Here is a 21936-nt window from a genome sequence, read left to right on the forward strand (position 1 = left end):
AAATAATTGTTTAAATTATAATTTAATTTCTAAATCTACTATCAAACACATAAAAAAGCATGAGATACAACTCTATTTTCATTGAATTACTTGTTTTCAAATTCTTGTCTGTATATTTCAAGACTCATCTATTCTAATTCATTTAATTTCAAGTTTTTAAATTAAATCGTTGTACTTCTCATAAATCATAAAATTGACTCTTATTGTTAGTTTGAAATTAATTTTTTAAAATTAAAATGGATAAATAATAGCAACCATTTCTATTTTGTGGCATAGTACTCATATTATCAACCTTAAAGTCGGAGGTTAAATTCCCTCACTTCACCTAATATTAAAAGAAGAAAAAAAGAAGGTAAAATGCACTTTTGGTCCATGAGGTTTAGTGATGATGTCTATTTGGTACATAAAATTTCAAAAAGACACTTTAGTCTCTAACGTTTGAAAAATAGTTATGATAGGTCATTGTGTTAAATTTGACCATTAGTTGATGAAGGAAAATGACTTGGCAAATTGAGTGAATTTTTTTGCTATTTTCTTAATTAAATCAAACTCATGTGGCTTTATTTATTTATTCATATATATATATAACTTATTTATTTATCTCTTTGCCTTCACTCCTCCCTCATCTTCTCCCAAAAAGGAAACAATATATATAGATATATAAATGAATGTTTTTTTAGATCTGCTCCTTCCCAGAAATCTGAGAACGTTTTCTATATACAAAAAATGATGAGAGGAAGACTCTGAGTTGTTGAAGACAAAAATTACATGGCAAAATAGGGACTAAATAACCTCGAAGGCGAAGGAAAAAACATCGAAAATAAAATAAATCCACATAAGCTTAATCTAATATAAATTTATTAGAAAAATCGTCACTTCGTTGTCACGTCATTTTTCGTCAATGAAATTTATAGCAATCATTTAGAACTATTTTCCAAATCTCAAAGTTAGAGTGTCACTTTTGAAATTTTAAGAATCAAATAGACATCAACACCAAACCTTAAAAGATAAAAAAATACATTTTTTTCCCAAAAAAAAAAAAAAAATCCCAAAACCAAAACCAATAAACAACCCCAACAATTTCTATTAAAAAAGACATGTTTTAAAAATGGATTGAAACAAGGTTATGAGAGACTAATTTATATTTAGAAAATGTGTAATTCTTCTAATGAAATCAATTTTTTCAAATGCAAACAAGGATAATTACTAGTAATTTGAATGTTGTTAATTGGCATCCTAATTTAGGCACTAGGCCACATAACTAATAATTCTGTTAATTAATTTTCTATTAGCTTTCATTGTCTAGTCAATAAACATGTTTTATATATACCATGGTTCAATTATTACAATTATTTTTTTTTTCTTATTTTTAAAATGGTAATGGTTACTTTTATTTACTAAACTATCCTCAAGGGAACAATCAAAATCTTGAAGGTGATGTGACTCTTGAGTTATCCATAAAACATTCATTTATCCTTTGACCTCTAATTTAATATCAAGACACTATAATTTTAAGAGTTATATCTTATTTGCGAGCCTAGTCACCTCATCATTCTTAAATTTAACATAATCCTAATAGCAAGGACTACAGTAAGCGTTTTTTTTTTTTAAAAGTTTATGGGCTAAAAATAGACGTTTTGGAAAATTTAGAGACCAAAATAGGACAATATACAAAATTTAAGAACCAAAATATGATTATTTATTAATATCTTTACACGTGAGAAGTTTTCGAAACTAGCCCTAATTAAAATATACAATATATTAAAAGAACCGCCGCTACCCCCCAATAATTGTATTATTTCTAGAAAATTTATATTCATATATTCTTAGTTTTGTATAATTCTGTTTGAGTGAGATTCTAGTAATTGAATAAGCAAATTTATACACACTAAATATTGGATACCAAATCATTAAAAAAGTAAAGGAGTTGTTATAACACTTTGCTCAATTGGACAAAATAATAATAATTTCTCCCTTACATCTTTTAAAATTTTCAATTACCTTTTATTCTTTATTTTTGAAACCGGACAATCACTTTTATAGATTGTTTGAGGAGCTAGAATGTAGTTAAGATTATTGAATATCTAAATATGATGAATTTTGCTATGTGGAATCTAATTAGATTAAAGTTGCTTTATTTTTAATTAATGTATTTGAATTGTACGATTGAATTTGTTGTATTCTACCTTTAACTCCTGATTTAATTTTGGGGATCGTGTATTTGATTCAATTGTATTTAAAATAGTGAGCACAAAAAAGTGCTTTTTTTATATATAATTGGAAAGTAAATGTGAATTTTTTTTTTTTGGGTATATAATTGGGAACTTTTTCATGAGATTTGAGAATATATATTTAAAAGTTCAGAATTGATTTGCCTCTAAACATGTTGTAAGGATTTAACTATATAAAAAAAACCATCTTAAAATTAGTTTAAAATAATAAAAGAAAAACTATTTTTTTTAAAAAAAAATTATGTGTAATTATTTTAAATAGTAAAACTGCTGAAAATATTTTGAAATATAGTAAAATGTCGTTATCTATTAGTGATATTTTGCAATATTTATAAATAAGTTGATTTTTTTTTTATAGTTGAGAATAACCCTTAAAATTATACTATTTTAAAAGTATTATTTAGGTTAAGTATGATGTTGGTTTCGTACTTTTTTTTTTTTAAAAAAAAAAAATTATAGGCTTTTAATTTATTTTAGTTTCTATATTTTCAAAACATTCATATTTCATATATTTATAAATTTTGTTTATTGTTAATTCTTATAGATTCGAAATGTCTATTTTAATCGATATACTTTTTAAAAATTAACCATTTTGATCTTCTCAAATATATTTTCATTTCATTTACTTAAATATCACTAAATTTCTTAAAATGTAACTATTAATTCCTACTAACATTATATCATAATTATAGTAACTAATAAATCAATCCAACTTTATTTTTAAAAATCAAACATTTAACGCCAAATTTCTACCCATTTGCAGGTTTGGGGAATTTCAACAATTTTTTGAAGTGGGAGAGTTCAGTATTTTTCATTTAATATTCGAAGTCCAATTTCTATAACTATATATAAGTTCGAGAGAATCCATTTTTCGGAAAATATAATTGCAACTATCACCGTATTTGAATAGAGATTTTTGCATCGGAACCTTTTTTCATTAAAAATTAAATAAATTATAACACATTGATGATTAAATTACTCCAATTTTATACCTTTGTAGAGAGAGAGAAGGAGAGAGAGAGAGAGATTTCATAACCAGTAATTCAGCATGCATACTTGCTACTAACAAACAACAACCAAACTATAACTACATCTTCATATACATATATATATGTGTTGCATTTAAGTACCCATATTTCTATTTATTTCTATTGCAGACTTGCATTTAAAGTACCCATACTTCTATTTATTTCTATTGCAGACTTGCAGTTAAGTACCCATACTTCTACTTATTTCTATTGCAGAGTTGCAGTTCAGTACCCATATTTATATATATTTGTATATTACGAGCATCAGTTGTAGTGAAAAACCAAAGCTATTTTCGTTTTGCATATGCTCGCCAAGATGTTATCACGATCCCGCCGCGGGTTCTGGCCAACTGATCGGAAGTCACGGCCACCGCCGGTTTTTCTTTCTTCTTCCATGGTGGTTGCTCCGCCTTACGCGGGGGCTGCGGCTGAGCCGGCCTCTCCGTTGGCGCCACCCTTCTGGCCGCCGCCGAGCTTCGACCGAAGAATTCGTCAATTAGTTTAAAACCTTCTCTCCCAATCATCGCCAGGTCAGCACGAGTTTCCTTAATTTCTCTTTCCTTCCGACCCATAATTTCGTACAAAAGAAAAAAAAAATTAACTGTTTTTATTTCTGAACTTTGTTGGTTTGTGAAGTTTCATTTGGTTTTTGGTCCATTATATAGAGCTTGGAAGAAGCTTAATTCTGCCTAATTGGTGGGTCCCACTGAAGGATTTATTTATTTATTTAAATGGGGAATCCAACCTTAGGTTCGTGCATGATGTACAATTTTAATATCAGTTGAATTATGCTCATTTTGATCCGAAGAGATTTAAGTTTATTATAAAGTAAAATAGTGATAATGTCTAACTCTACTTTTGAAAGTTCTATCAATTAAAATTATAAACAAATAATTATATTACTGAAGTCTTGAACTTTCATAAATGTATCGGTTTAAAATCTCATTCAGATTTAGATTTTATTTAGAAAATATCATGTGAAACATAAAACTTTTCAATTAAACAAACTCCTAAAATTGTAATAAATAAATCAATTTAGACACTTCGGTAATATTATGTTGAAAATCATCCATGCACAAATTCTTACATCTTTATAGGCTTCTCAAACAGATTAACAAAATGGATGACTAAATTTTTTTATGGAGGGACAATTCTCAAAAGAAATCCTAATTGTAAGTCTAATTTGATTCGTTTATGAAAGTTTAGAAATTTAAGATTTCGTTTGGTAATCATTTCATTTTTTTGTTTTTGTTTTTGAAAATTAAGCATGTTTTCTCCCAATTTCTCACAATGATTTGTATCCATCTAAATTACAAGTACAATGGTTGAATTCTTAGTCAAATTCAAAAAAAAAAAAAAAAAATTTAAAAACTATTTTTTTTAATTTTCAAATATTGGCTTGCATTTTAAGTCATGGGTAAAAAGTAAATAAAAAATAAAGAAATTTAGAGATAAAAATAGTGTCTATAGACTTGATTTTCAAAAACAAAAAATAAAAAAACCAAATGATTACACAATAGAACTTAAATAATTGATAAAATTATAAATTTCACATTAAATTTTTTTCAGTTAAAACGTAAATAAGGGTAAAAATACAATTATAGCTTACGAAATTAATATAATAAGTACTTCATGGTTTTAATGGATACCATCTCAAAGTTTATTAGTATAAATAAATACTTTATTTCCTTTTTTAAGTCCAAAATAATATGGTGAGCCGAAAGGGATTGGGAATATTTTGGGGTAACTCCTAACTTTGTTGAATGATTAATTAATTCTTTTTAGAAGAATGACCAATTTATTATAAGATAGCCTTTTGTTTTATACTCTTTTTAATACGTTAGGGTTCTAAATTAAATCTAGAACACTTAACCCATTAAATTATGTTTTAAATAATGTCTAACTAATTGAGTACTTTTTTTCTTAAACTACTCATTTAACAAGTAGTTTAAATAATTGAGTCTTAAGTATTTTTAGATAAAATTATATTTTTAGTCCCTAGGTTTTGGGACTAGTTTTCTATTTGGTCTTCAAGTTTCAAGATGTTACATATTTAGTCCTTAAATTTTTTTTGTTTGATTTCTATTTAGTTCATAGATTTCAAAATATGTTATAATTTTACCGTTAAGATTTGAGTTTTGTTTCAATTTAGTCTTTAAGTTTTAAGATTTACACTTCTGGAACTCCAATTTTCAACTAATACCCACTTTTAATCTTTAGTGTTAATATCTATTAATTAATTTAAAATAACTCTACGAATTATAATCAATTAAGTTTCACAATATTTTCATCCTTAATAAAATTTAAAATTTAAAATTTCAGTTCATAGTTATTTTAAATTAATTAATAAACATCAACACCAAAGACTTGAGTGAATATTTAGTAAAAGAAAAGACCAAGGTTAAAAGTGTAAAACTTGAAACCTAAGACCAAATTAAAACAAAACTGGAATCTTAAGGGAAAAATTGTAATATTTTGAAACACATAAACTAAATTCAAATCACACTCAAAACTTAAGAACTAAAAGTGTAATATTTTTTTAATTTAAAGACCAAAAAATTATTTTTCCCCTACTCTTTATTTATTCAGATTAAAGAAAGCACTTTTAATAATCTAGAATTCCCAAACACACTCTAAATTATTAACTTTGTAAGGTATTTATTAAAAATATTATTACATGTAAAAAGAATATATCTTTTTTTTTTCCTAAGAAAATTGAATTGAACTCCTAGATAGTAAAAAAAAAAAAAAAAAAGTTGGTCTTTTTCAACGGTCAAATTGGGTTCATGGGTGGGCAAAGGTTCGGGTTTTTTTTTCCCTTTTTATTTCTCTTATTATTTTGTAAAGGATTTCTTGGGGTTTAAGACGTCATAAAGGTGACGACGAGTAATTTTGCACTTAGACCCTCTATCTTCATGCTATTTGTAATAATTCTTCCACCACACTTGAAATAATTAGTTGAATTATCAATTTAGTCCTTATTATTCTAACTTAGTTCAAATTCAATCCCTACATTATAAAACTTCCAATTTTGTAAACATGTGATTTCGGGTTTAATTTTTTAAAAGATTGATTTTCTCGTGGTTGAGTATAGTTTGGACTAGTCAAAATTGAAGATGTGTTAGAAGTTCCAATCATCCACTCCCACTTGATATTGTACTAAAGAAAAAAAATTTAACAATAAGTTACTATGTATGAAGATTCGATATACATAACATTTGACATAAAAAAAAAAGATGAAGTATATATGTGAAATAATGTCGATTTAGATATTAAATTAGTATTTTAATCAACTATTAATATAATCAAAATAAACTTCCTCTTTAAAAGTCGAAGGCACCGTTGTTTGAAAAAAGTAATAATATGAATTTTCAGATGGTTAGTTGTTTAAGATAAAAGAACAGCTAAGGTAAGGGCTGGGAGGAATGGTATCGCAAAAGAGTATAAATATAAATATTTATGTACGGTAATGGCATGATTGTAATTTTAAAAGAAAAAGTAGCTTTATTCGTATTTATCCAAAGGATGTTAGGCAACGCAACAGTCCCAAAGATACGCGTACCAAGCCAAAGTCGAGGGAGTGATTTTTTTATTAGTAAAAAAAAATCTAATTAAATTATATTTACTTCCGAAGGTTAGAACAATTTGAAGATGTTTTCCTTTTCCTCTATAGGAAATTACGCTTAAAATTAATGATTTCAAGTATATTATTATTGTTGATGGCAAAATTTTGTTTAAAAAAATTTACTTAACTTTTACGTATTACTGATGGTGAATTTGAATTACGAAAAAGAGGTGACTGGCAAAATTTTAAGATATTATTACACACTAATGTGTTGTTTGTCACAAGTACTTTGACGATACTTAAGTCAGTTTAGAATGTAGGTAACGAACTTTTTTTGGGAAGAAGATGAATTTATTTTGTGTGAAGTCATAATGACGTGATATGAACAGTCTAGGAAATCAAATTATTGGTTATATTTTATTTAATAATTTTGATGTAATTTTAGTATTTTCTAATTTTATCATTTTTGTGACATATTAATTAGGGGTATTTTTTTGTCATTTTAGTCTATGTCATTTTTTTAGGTTGTTTAAAGTGATTATAATTAATTTAATTTTGGCCTTTGTGCTTCTTTCAACTTTAGTTAGGAAAGCTTGTTGAATATTATAATTCATACTTTGAGTTGCATGCTAAAAATGTTCAAGTGAGATTGATCATCCTATTTTGAGAAGGGTTAAGGTGACGGTCAAGATCGTTGGTAGTTCTAAAAAAAGAGTTATTTTTAAAAATAAAATACTAAAGAGTTAAAATTGAAATTGGAACAAAAAGACGTGCGACATGCAAAAAATAATAATGGCGTTAAGCTTGTGTATCTGGTGTCTTAAAATTCTTGACTTCCTACTTTATTTATAGCTTCCAAGTTAAGGTTTCTTCCTGATTTTTTCTAGGAATAAAATATGTTGGCTTTTTGGCCATTCGTCTCAATTTTTTTAATTAATTAATATTTTGATGATAACAAACCTATTTTTATTTGTTAATAATTTCACTGTTTTAAAATATTCATTGTGTAGAATTTAAATCACTCAAATTGGAGTTTAAATGAAGAAGAAATGACAAAAACAAGCTTAACGGAAAAAATCTCGAGTTGATGATGATGTAGTAGATTTTTTTCTGAACCAATTAAAATGTGCCAATTGAAGCATAGGAGGAATAACACATTGTGAACTTTTTTAATTTTTGATTGGTTTAAAAAAAATGAATTTAATATTATTTTATGTTTATGTCTAACGATAGTTGGACACATGGTGGGCTTTTACTTGTGGTTGGATTTTACAAGAAAATCATTTAATAAATATATATAATATTATGTTTATGTCTAACGGTTAGTTGACACTACTACAAAAATGGGTTTTAATGTCGTTTAAAACTGACATTATAAGGGTATAATGTCGGTTGAAAAAGGTCTTTAATGTCTGTTGTCTTTAATGTCAGTTTAAAACCGACATTATAGATTACCAAGATTTCAATGCAATTATCTTCAATATTAATTTTCAACTGTTATTGAATACTATATTCAATGTTGATTTTCAACCAACATTAAACATCATCTTTAATGTCAAATTTTCACCTACTTTTTATCGATAACTGTCCGTTATTAAATGTCTATGATGGTATTTTATTAAAAAATAATAATAATAATACATATACACTTTTTTTTCCTTATGATGTGCAAATCAATAATATTTTTCTTTTATCGATACATGCATAAAATAAAATCTTGATTGCTATTATATATACAACTCAACTTTAAAGAAATACAAAAATTAACTAATTCACAACAAAGAAAGTGACAAATTGTTTAACTAAGCTATCAACAAGTTATATTGATCAATATATACATAAAGCTCTAAAGTCTAAAGATCTAGAGAGTTGATTGTCTACTTTGGAGGATCATATAGATACATCCAGCAAAAAAAAAAAAAAAAAAAAAAGGATCAAAACTAAAATAATCGCACAACTAAACTAAAATAATCACACAATTGAATCTCTCATACCAACAAAACCATGCTATTCTGGAGTTTTTCTCGCGAAAAAAGACATGCATTTTCTTACCATATTGAAAACTACGGTTAAAAAGTAAACATCACTACAAAAATTCAATAGATTATTTAACATGATGTTTTCACTAACTGAGATATTCTAAAATTTCTTCTTCATTTCTTTAGGAAAATTTATAAATTTATAAACACAAACAACATAACGAAAACCATAAACAAATTTTATGAAACCAAACAATTAAGCTCGTCAAATTTAAGAGAAAAGACACTAGTCCAAAATTGGACTAGAGTAGCCATGAACAATTTAACAATTTAACAACCTAAGCATGGACATAAGAATTTGATATCAAAACCAAAGACAAAAACTATAAATATGAAGCCATGAACTTATCAACAACAAAACTATTTATAAGCTACGTGTTCCAATAACAAAATTCAAATAACGTATTTAAAAATTAATATATAGAATGAGATCTTACACCAAACATTATGAAAGAATTTAGAATAAAGAAATTTAGAAACATAAACTAAACTTATAAAAAGAAATAAACTGAACGACGTAATAAAACTTATGAAGTAAAAAAATAATTACCACTGCAAGGAACCTAAAGGATTAAGCACAAACAATAAAAAATATGCATACACAGATCTAAAAATTCATCCATTGCAAGGCGAATTCCAGAAAAATACAAAGAAAAGATCGCTAAACTTACATCAACAATCTTAGCTACCGAAGACTCTCTAAACAATTTCACCCATGAAAATTGAGTAGAATGCGATCAAAATAATCTGCTGTTCATGAAAATTGTCTCAACAATTAAAACATTTTCTAATTCTATCCTTCATTATTTTCAAAACGATAAAGTTAACTCCAACTCCACGAAGCCAGTCTAAATACAGACACCGATCCTCTTAAAATTCGATTAGTTCCATAGACACAGAAAATGGTTCAGCATCTTTGCATTATAAAGAAAAGTCAAAACCACTTCAATTAACTACATTCAGTCAACACAAAATTCAAATGAACACTGCAAGAAAAATGAGTTCTCTCGACGTTTAAATAGAGCGTCGGAAGTTAGATCGTCGGGAGAGACCGTCTCTCCTGAGGATGTAAAGGCCCGTTGGGAGTTCCCCACATCGTAAAGGATTGTCGGACGGCGTCGAGAGAGGGGTCTGGTTTAAACTAGACCCATTCTTCCTCATCTCCCCCATTTTTTCCCCTCATTTTCCCAAAACCCTAACCCATTCTGGCGCCGCCCCTACTTCTTTCCCATCTTCCCCCTTTCTTCCGCCTCTCCCTCTCCAATTTTCTCCTCACTGCCTCTCCTTCTCCCATTTTCCTCATTCTTCTCCACTATTCTCCCTCTTCTATGAAGCACAGATACTTCATGTGAGACAAAGATTTAGTATTAGACACGTATCGGATACCGATACTTCCCAGATACGTATTTGACACGCGATTTGACGTATCTATATTTTTAGATACTTCCCAGATACGTATCTGACACACGATTTGACGTATCTATATTTTCAGATATTTTTCAGATACGTATCTGACACGCGATTTGACGTATCTATTTCTATGCGTACTTTTTTTTTAAAAGAAAAAAATGCATCTTCAACATATCAGTATCCTCATTTTTTAGAAATATATATATTAAAAATATACATAAAAAATGACGTATTATTAGACGTATCCATATCTTAGTTTTGTAGAAATTGACGAATCGCCGTATCTGATCGTATCCGTATCGTATAGCCATGCAAATCAAAGGACCGCCCTTATAGGAAATGGTAGGTTTGTTGAGTCGGCGATCTGACCACTCTCACCCATGCAAATCAAAGGACCGCCCTTATAGGAAGGAGTTCATAACTCACCCAGGATATGTAGGCCTACATCATTCCCATTGATAGGATATCGTTTGATTTGCCTACATGTCAAGAGCCAATTCTTAACTAAAGTTAGTAAGCCTACATCATTCCCATTGAGTAGGATATCGTTTATATACAATACTAGGAAAACTACATATCTCATAGGGTGCGGATAGACTTCAGCATGGCAATAGGCGAGAAAGTCTCCTCATAGTCAACTCCTTCTACCTGAGTATAACCCTTTACCACAAGTCTAGCCTTGAAGGTTTGCATCTTCCTATTAGCACCCCGTTTTCTCTTGTAGATTCATTTACAACTTGAGATCCGTGACTTCAACCCCATCAGATTGATCTACAAGATCCTGAACTGAGTTGAAGTACATAGACTTCATCTTGAGATCCATGACTTTGACCCATTCATCTCTGTCAACATTCTCCATGTAAGACAACGGATCCTCAACCTCACCATCAGCTATCGTAGCTAGGATTTCCGTTAAACTCATATAGCGAATAGGTAGGTCCGCAACCCTCCCACTACGTCGAGGTTCCCTCAACTCTTGAGGTGGATTTGACCTACTAGATGAACTTCCATCAACTCTTGTTGATATAGCAGACTCTTCAACAACTCTTGTTGAAGACTCGGTAGTTTCTTTGGAAAGCTCACCCAATACGATTTTGCTTCTAGGATTGTGCTCCCTTATATGATCCTCCTCAAGAAAAGTAGCGTTTGTCGATACAAACACTTTGTTTTCCTTAGGATCATAAAAGTAACCCCCTTGTGCCCCTTTGGGGTAGCCTACAAATAGGCACAACCTTGAATGTGGTTCCAGTTTCTTTGGATTAGACTCAAACACATGTGCTGGGCAACCCCAGGTGTAGAAGTGATGTAAACTAGTTTTACGCCCGTTCCACATAGAGATGTCCATGGGGCAGGGGGTCGGGGATGCAGTTTTCCATCCTCGTCCCCGCTCCCCATTTCATTCCCCATCCTCGTGAAATTCCCCACGGGGATTGAGGTGGGGATTCCCCATGGGGTCGCGGGGATCGAGTTCCCCGCGGGGAATTTTTTTCCGTTACCTTTTTTCTTTTCTTTTGTAAAAAGGCAATTAATTTAAATCACTAATGTGAGCAAATTTTAATTAAATAATTAATTTTATCACTAATTTTTTTATTATGGTTAGTTTTATATGACAATTTGAATTGAAAGATAAATTACTCAAATTTTGGCCTAAAAAAGCTAATTAATTTTTTTATTAGAAAGAAATAAATATAAATCAAATTATTCATATATATAATCTAAACTTAAACATTATATTTAAACATATTCATTATCTTTTCCAATAAATAATCAAATTTGAAATTTAAATATAATATTTATATAATAATAATAATAATAACATAGCATTAGATAACTATACTAAATAAATATGTAGAAATTAATCGGGGCGGGGATGGTGAATGGGACGAGTTTGGGGCCGGGGACGGGGACGGGGAATTAAATATGTAGAAATTAATCGGGGCGGGGATGGTGAATGGGACGAGTTTGGGGCCGGGGCCGGGGACGGGGAATGCATTCCCCGTCCCCGTCCCCGTTTAGCTCACGGGGATTTTTTCCCCCACTCCCTACCCCACGGGGCTCCATCCCCGTAGGGGAAATTGGACATCTCTAATTCCATAACTCCAGAGGTGTTCTGAAAACACTCTTAAAGGGAACATAGTTCATGATGTATGTTGCAATCTCTATTGTAAAACCCCAAAATGAGTCCGATAATGAAGTGTAACTAATCATCGATCGAACCATATCCAATAAGGTTTTGTTTTTCCTCTCTAATACACCATTCTGTTGAGTTGTACCAGATGCTGAGAGTTGGGAAACGATTCCATATTCTATCATATAGTTCTAGAACTTAGAATCCAAAAACTGTCCATCTCGATCAGATTGGAGTGTTTTAATCCTTTTACTTTATGCATTTTCAATTTCAGCCTTGAACTCTTTGAATTTTTCAAAGGATTCAGACTTATGTTGCATTAAATAAACATACTCATACCTTGAATAATCATTAGTAAAAGTGATGAAGTACTTGTAGCTCTCCTGGCTCGCATATTCATTGGACCACAAAGGTCTACATGCACTAACTCTAGAGGCTCTTTGGCCCTATAACTTTTTCTAATAAAAGGTCTTTTAGTCATTTTGCTTTCAAGGCATGACCCGCACACAGGTAAAGAACTTTCTTCTAACTCACTTGGAAGTCCATTCTTCACCAACCTCTCAATTCTATTGAGAGTAATATGCCCTAAACTAGAGATTAATGTGCCCTAAACTAAGGTGCCAAAGTTGGACATTTTCTTTTGGAGAAACTTTAAGTCGTTGTTTTGAGTTACGACAATTTTAAACATCTCTTTGTTATGGAGGGAATTTGTTACTAACAACCTTAGCACATATAAATTGTTTTCTAGTTGAGTTGAACATATATCAATACCATCTTTCGAAATAAGCACTTTATTTACTGAAAAATTCAAGGTGTATTTACATTCAAGCAATGACTTTACAGAAATTAAGTTTCTCTTTAACTTGGGAACTACATATACATCATTCAGAATGATAAACCTATTCTGTAAAGTCAATCAAAGGCCTCCCACTGCCACAGCTAAGACAACGTGCTCGATTCTAACTCGCATCGTCATTTCACCAGACTCAAGCTGCCACCAGGAACTTTCTGAAATGAATAACAAATATGGTTAGTGGAACCAGAGTCTATAATCCAGGAAGAATCATCATTCTCCACTAAACAAGTTTCCAAAACCAGTAAATCATATTTACCTTGTTTGGCCTTCTTCTTCTCAGCCAAATAACGAGGGCAGTTCCGCTTCCAATACCCATCATGGTTGCAGTGGAAACATTTTTCCTTGTCAATCAGCGTCGGTTACCTATTCCGCGGAGCGGCAGGTTGTGGGTTAGTAGGAGTCTTCCCTTTCCTCTTACTACCCTTCTTCTTCTTCCACTTTTTGGTGCCAAAAGTAAAAGCTGCAGACTTAGTTTCTGAGGTCGAACCTTTATGGAACTTTCTAGATGATGAAGCAAAATTTGCCTCACCAACCTTCTTCTCCTTGCTTTTCAGCAGAAATTGGAATGTCTGTAACTCGTTGAGTAGAGTTATAAGGTTGTAATCAACCCTGTTCAGAATAGCGTTGCTTACGAAGTGAAGGAAGCTTTTTGGTAACGACTCCAGAATTATGCTAACTTATATGGCCTTATCAGTGCTAGACTCGTTCATCTCCGCCACATTAAAGTGGACCATCATGTTTAGAACATGTTCACGAACAAAGGTTCTCTCTATTTTGGAGTTGAAGATGAACTTTAGAGCGTCATGCCTAAGCTGCGCAGACAGTTGTCCAAACATTTCCCTTAGAAACTCCATGATCTCACGTGGAGTGAACATGGGCTCATGCTTCTTGGCCAAAACATCGTTAAGGCTGGCCAAGATATACGTTCGGGCCTTCTCATTCACCCATGTCCATTTCCCATACACCTCTCGAACATTTTGAGCAACTTTTGGAGGTGGAATAGGAGGACACTCCTCTATAAAGACGAACTTAAGGTCATCGATGATAAGTAATGTGTTTATCGTGTTTTTCCAACTATCGTAGTTCTCGCCAGTCAGTTTATCGAAAAATAAAGAATAAACTTGCTAAAAAAAGAACAAACTTAATGAGTCTACTTGCATTACCACTTTTAACACCAATTTAGTTTTAGCAGAATAGTTCTATTGTACCCTAAGTGATGATGCCTCAGTGAGGTAGGACAAAAGTCATATAAATAAAGTTGCTGAAAAAAGAACAAACTTAATGAGTCTACTTGCATTACCACTTTTAACACCAATTTAGTTTTAGCATAATAGTTCTATTGTACCCTAAGTGACATCTATTTTTCAATGATGCTCAGTGAGACAGGACAAAATTCACTGTTAGGATGATCAAGTGTCCTTTCACTGAGATGAGACAATCTCAACCATTAGACAGAAACAACTCCTTGCAACTAAATCTAACAATCACCATTGTTCGGTCCAAAATTTGTTAACATCTTTAACAATTCCGTGTAAGTGTAACCCCTCATTTTAGAACCTAGAGTCCCGCCCTAATGCATCTATCGTAGGAAAAAAATAGATTAGGACAAGAGACTAAAGCAGCCCTATCCATGTCTAGAGATCAGATAAAGAGTTGTGTAAATACAACCATCCTTTAGGGGGACACTCCCAGGGTGCCTCGAGGCGATGCACGAAAACGTTATCCAACCTAATGAGAGAGACCGTGGGATATGTTGTCACACATTCCGCTCCCACCTACTATGAACATTCTCTCCATTCACCTTAGTATTGATCTTCCCAAACACCATCCTATAAGGGGACACTCCCAGAATCCCTCACGGCTGAGGATAGATCTCACGATGTGAACTTTTAGAGAGAAACGTGTAGAGGTAAAGTGAAGTATCATATACCCTAGTTACCTCTCACTGAATGTTCTACCTAGGGATTCATTAACTTAGTAAATTCGACTACTAATTTTAACTAAGTGGGTGTTTAATTTGCTAAAAAACTACACTTGCTTTTGATAATTAAACAAATTTGATTCGAGTCTTATTAAACACTTTAACAGACTATCATTAAATTTGCATGCATGCAACAAATCTATCTAATTCACCTTTCCAGGTAGGGGTGTTCCGTTTTCGTTAGCTAAAATACCCTAGCCTGGCTAGAACTCGCCTTAGACAAAATGTCCCTTATAGATATATTTGGTACATATTTAATCTTTTATTAGTCAATTTAATCATATTAAACCGAATTAAAAGTTTAAACTTAGGTTTCTAATCTCATTAGAACCGTGATCTTAGGTCTATCTCAATCAAATTTGAAAACTCTTTTAAAACATAATTAAAGCCTAAGTTTGCTTGCATGTCTTTCTTATTGTTTTTAATTTTAATTTCATTAATTATAATCCTTATAAAAAATGAAACAATCAAAATCAACCACATTGCTAAGCTAGACATCCACAAGGCATTTATAACGCTTATTAATAAACTTATGTGTCATGCTTCATGCAATGTCCATTCATTACTATATATAACTTTTATATACAATGTAATGAACTAAGAATGCATGCTAACATACACCCTTATATATAATACTTATAATATAAAGATGATGAATGAATATGCTTAAATGCATGCATATATTATAATTCTTATATTATATGATGCATGAGCATGCTTTAATGTAATTTAATCATGAATACTACTATATTATAACACTTATAATATAAAGATGATGTATGGATAAAGGCATAACCTATGGTGGGTTTTAAAACTATATGACATGCATTATGGCATGTAATTAAACATACATCACATGTACATTCATGAAAAATTAATGGACCGGGATAATTAGCCTCAAAATTGAAAAATAAAGCTAACTATTATAAAAAGCATCGAGTCAACCGGTTCAAACAGGCGAATTGGGTCTTGAACCGCCAGGACGAAGCCTCGTCACTTGATCATGTAGCAGCTCCTTGTGATCATCGAGTAACGCTTATCAAGTGTAAACGATCGTGTAGCATGGATCGAGTGCCTTTGAACTATGCGATGAGCATGAAGGCCACGCGATCGAGCGGTGCATATCGAGCAACGGATCGAGTATCATATACCGAGTGATCGAGTAGCCAGTGACTATGCGATGAGTATGCTGGTCTACACAATCGTTTAATGCGTACGACATAAAACCATAAAACCGTCTAACCACCCACTAAGGGTGGTTATTGGAGAAAAAGAAATTTAATTATCTTATAATTAATAAATTATAAATAAATATAATAACTAACTTATCATATTATATTTATAACCTATAGTTTAATATTTCATCATATGCAACATATAAATCATAGTTCTTTTTCTATTTTATGACATTTAATATAAATCATATTCATATTAAATTCCTCCAATCAAATAATGTATCAAATACATCAAATCAATTATATCATATATAATTGAATCAATTTAATTATATCATATATAATCAAATTCCCTCTTGTTAATTTGAACATTTCAAACTATCCCAAAAACTAATTATCAACTTGAATCTATTGAGCTACCAAGGAGACCTTATGGACCTGTAGCTTGAAGCTTCAACGGTACGTGAATAATTGACTAAACTCTTTAATCACGATATTCACCATTCGTTAATTGCCAGACACTCCATTAAAGACCGATAGCTGAACTTTTCGCACTACAGTTATATTTCTGTGTCCATTGGATATAACCAATCAATAGTACGATGATCCTTCACAAATCGCTCGTAAGTATAGTTGGGCCAAATTACTGTTTTACCCATATAGTTACATCAAACTCCTTAGGTACCACTGATTCCTCTAATGAACAATAGATCATAGTCCTACTATGACTAAACCCTTCTCAGGCCAAGAGAAGGTGTGACGCCACATTGTTCAAGTCCCAGAATCAGCCTTAAGAGAACAATTTATCTACTTATCCCTACATTGGGGAAAAAGTGAATTCCATCTTGTGCAGCTGAGTTCCTAGCTCCCTAATCAGGCGAATCTCCAAAATGGTAGGCTTGTTGAGTCGACGATCTGGCCCTCTCACCCATGCAAATCAAAGGACCACCCTCATAGGTAGGAGTTTATAACTCACTTAGGATTAAGGTCATGTTACTATGGTCATCCTTGTGAAATGAAAGTTTCAATTATGAACGGGGTTATATAACGAGACTAAACATTTCGTGGTTCAGTCTTATACAAACTTCTTTGTATAGAATATCCTCGCTCATGTCGCGGTCCTTGAGCGTTGTGCTCAGACGATCTTTGTGTGTTTAAAGTGTTTGCTTGCTCTTTTGCTTTATTTGTTATGATGAATAGTTGGTGGCACACCTTTTTTGTAATTAGGTTTCCATGAAACTATGTTTAAAGAGCATGATCATGATTTTTAGCCCGTTTTAAAAAAATTTCTTATCTCTCATGCATCTTTAAGTCTCTTGTCTAACGAAATTAGGTATTGCATGCTTAGAGTTTTATTATTGGGCTTATATTTTTGTTATCACCTTGAAAGGCCTAGGTGATACATGTTAAGTGATTGAAATGCTCAACCTAGTAATGTATGCCTAAGTTTTTTCCAAACTTTTGTTTTTATTGTAAAAGCCAAGTGTAGAGTAAATAAAAAGCAAGTTTAAATGGCGAAGCATGTTGTAAAGTAAAAGCAAGTTTGTATATTATTTTTTAAGGAGATTCCTCCTCTTTCATGGGGTTATAATTAATTTGGGACAACTATGACACCCGTAGTTTTCCTCTGAACTAAAGTAATCCGATGAATGAGTAAGCTTTGACACCTTGTTAGGAGACATTGCTCATAGTTTGATGTCCTTCACGTAACCCGTGTGGGCAAGCCAAAACGAAGGTGAAATGTCTGGATCAGGTTTCTCTTTTGTGTAAAGTAAAAAATAAATAAATGATTTTCTTTTTCTTTTAAATGCTGAGAAAAATATATAAAACAAAAGTTTGGTTTCCTTAAGTGTGTCATTGCATTGTTGAGTCTAGGAAGCTTGGTTCTTGAACCTTCGAGCCAGTGTAGGGGGAAAACGAATTGAGGGTTCTATACAACCACCCCGAGTTTTGCGAGGTTAATTAGTCAGTCTTTTGACTCACTCATGCATGAATAGTTTAGAATCATTTTTAAATGTGATTTATTGATTGATTGTAATCGAAAGTCATTTTTTATTACAAATTTTATGCTTATGGATTGTTGAGACTAGAGTAACGACCTTTGTGATTGAGCAAGCATAACTTTTTGTGTGAATGTGTGATTCTACCTTGCTCGAGGAAGATCAAGAATTAAGTTGGAAGTGTTTGATAGCACAAAAAATGTGTTATTTTCCTCTTCTTAATTCTAGGTCGTTACTATGTTTAATGTGTTTATTTAGTGATTTTACAGGTATTGAGCATCTTGGAGGTAGAATTAGTCGTTATGAGCTGTTCGGGGTTAATTTGGAGCAATTAGGAGCTAATTTGAGCAACTAAGCTTCAAAATGACATGAAAGGACAAAAATGCCCCTGGACAGAACATTGCACAACACTACAAGGCAGTAGTTGATCGATGTTGAAGAAACAGAGCAGCGTTGCGATGTTATATGTAGGGTTGCGATGCTCCGGATTGGTGACGGACATGCGCACGCGAAGAAGGGCAGCGTCCCACTGCGTCATATACTATATTAGGGTAGCCAATTTTTCCCCTCTCTTCTCTCTTCCACTTTGTTCTTTAAGTGTTTTTTTAGTAGTTAATCGAGTAGATGTCGAATCGGAGTTTCTCATCCTCCATGGAAAGGTAAGATTTTTGTTTCTTAGCTTAGAGATTTGGAGGAACTCAATGTTATTTTTTAGAGTTTGCAATATTCCTATACTATATTTGTTATATTTTCGAGAGTTTTCTATATACCTACATTGTAATTCTTATATTTTCTAGAGTTTGCAATATACCTACATTATATTTCTTATTGAATAACATTAGTTTATAAGTAGTTGAACTTTTAAAAATAATCAATTGCAAATTATATGCAAATACTTTGAATACCCATTAGTTTTGTGAATTTTAGTTAGAAGCATATGTCTCTTCTTTAAAAAAAAAAAATGTTGATTTCTATTTCATGCCCTACTAATAGATGGTGAACATGATTGATTTATAATTTTTAAATATTATGTATGTTTTTATTTTTTCCATTTTAATAGTAATGAAGTCTAGGTTGTTAGGATTTTAATTTTATCTCCTAATTTGAATTACTAGTACATAAGATTTGATAGGGTTATTTTGGTCCATTAAAAATTTAAAATTAATATTGCTATTTCCTTTTTGTTTTCCACTTGTTTAACATTACATTTCTTTACATGTCGGCCACATTTATTTTTTCTGAGAATATTTAATTTTTCCGATGAGGCAAAATTCTAATTTGTTGTTTACACTTTGAAGTAAAAATTCACAGCATATATCATTTGTTGTTTCTTCCTCCTCTGTTAGTTTTAACTTCTTACAATCTTTCTGTAATTATTCAGGTTCCATGAGAAGGATCTTGGAGAGATTTTGATTCTTGAAGAACCTTGCTCTATCTATTATTTTACTTTTTAAGATTTTTTTTAGGTTCGAATTAAAATCACCCACAACAATTATATATCCTTCTAATCATATAAGTTCTCAAAACATTTTTCATAACAAGATGAAAATTATTTCAACCGATCAATCCAACCCAATTCGTACGGTTTGGTGGGTTGAGTTATCAACTCATTTAGATTGGGTTGTGTTGGGTTCAAATAAATGAAAATTTTATGGTTTGGGTTGGTTCATGAATTCAATTAATATAACCCAAACCAACCCGAATTTATTATTAACTTTAAAATATATATTTTTTATTACTTATAACACAATTATTTATACATATATTGATTTTAATTTTATTTAATTCCAATATTTTTTGAATAATTTACTCTTCAACAACTCTTAAAAGTAGTTTCTTTGCACTTTAGAAAGAAAATTTTTCACTATATAAATTGAAATTAAATTGTTAATCTTAATTCAATATATGAAAACAAATAAATTAGATTTTTACATATTTACGTTTTGCTTCTTTTTAGAACAAAATTTTATATAAATTACCCAATTAATCCGAACCAACCCAACCCAAATATTTCATGGTTGGGTTGGGTTCATTTTTTAATAAGAGTTATTTGGGTTGAAGAAATTTACAACCCGAACAATTAGGTTGAGTCTAAAAAGTCTTTCAACCCAACATGTGAACACCCCTAGTAAATAGAGAATATATTTGGGGTATTATTTTCTTGCTTATCAAAATTATTTCTTCTCTTTTTTATTTTCTTAAGAGCATCAAAAGAAAGAATCTTCTAATGTGTGATATATGGAACTATGAAGGAGTTGAAATTCACACCCAAAATGGTTGATCAAGATTCAAGAAAACCTTCTCAAGGCACATTATATTAAATTCCAAACCATTCAAATGAAGACCATAAAAATCAAAAGCTGATAGAAAGAGAATTTTCAAGTCTAAAAGCTTTATATTCTCACTAAACTTCAAAGGTCAAGAGTTGAGGAAAATTATATTCTTCTAGTGGACAAGAAAAGTTCCATTGTTGTTGGTTCACAAGCAACACTAAACCCACTTAAGTTGATGATATTTACAAGGATTTGAATGTAACCAAAAATGACTTTGTTTTATATTTATATAAAAATACATTAAAATTGAGAGGATCGAACCTTTAAGCCTATAGTAAATTCACCTCGACGAAGAATATATTATGCATATCTTTTTCTTTTGTTTTTCTTGATGATGATCATCATTATTATTATTTAATATATATATTTGAACTATTTGAGACTTTTTATAATATTTAAATTTGATATATACTTCATTGGTTTATGATTTATATTTGTTCTTATAGGTTTGAACTTCAAATGAATTTAAGACTATGTTATAATATTTAAATTTATAAACTTTTAGAAAGGATAGTTGAACATTCTTGAACATTAGATTACACTTTCGTAAGTGTATAATAAGTATTTAAACATTCAATGGTGTGTCTAATAGATTTTCTGAATTTTATATTTAATGAAACTATTGACTTTCAATTTTGTATTTAATAAATTCATAAACTTTTTAAATATAATTCAAAAATTGAAACCTAAATTTATAATATTGAAATTTAGACACTAAATTTATAATTTAACCATAATATTAACACAAAGTTGATTATTTAATTGATTTCTTTGTTGGTAGCGGGAGAGAGAGATTTCATAAGTAGTAGATCTGATACCATTACTAATATTGATACAAAGCAAAGCAAAAACCAAACTAAAACTATATATATATATATATATATATATATATATTGCAGTTAAGTACCTATATTTATATATATTTATATATTATGACCACCACGAAACTGGTTCTAGTTCTAAAGGAACAAATGCTATAATCATTTTGCTTACGCACGCCAAGTTGTTATCACGATTCCGCCTCTGGTTTTAGCCATCTGATCGGAGGTGACGGCCGCCACCAATTTTTCATTCCTTTTCCTCGGAGGTTGCTCCGCCTTACGTGGTGGCTGCGGAAGAGCCGGCCTTGCCTTCGCCGCCACCCTTCTCGCCGCCGGCGCTCGGCCAAAGTATTCGTCAATTAGTTCAAA

The sequence above is a fragment of the Benincasa hispida genome, chromosome 12 (genome assembly GCF_027475165.1).
Source record: "Benincasa hispida cultivar pf3 chromosome 12, pf3_genome.v1.1, whole genome shotgun sequence".
Taxonomy (NCBI): domain Eukaryota; kingdom Viridiplantae; phylum Streptophyta; class Magnoliopsida; order Cucurbitales; family Cucurbitaceae; genus Benincasa; species Benincasa hispida.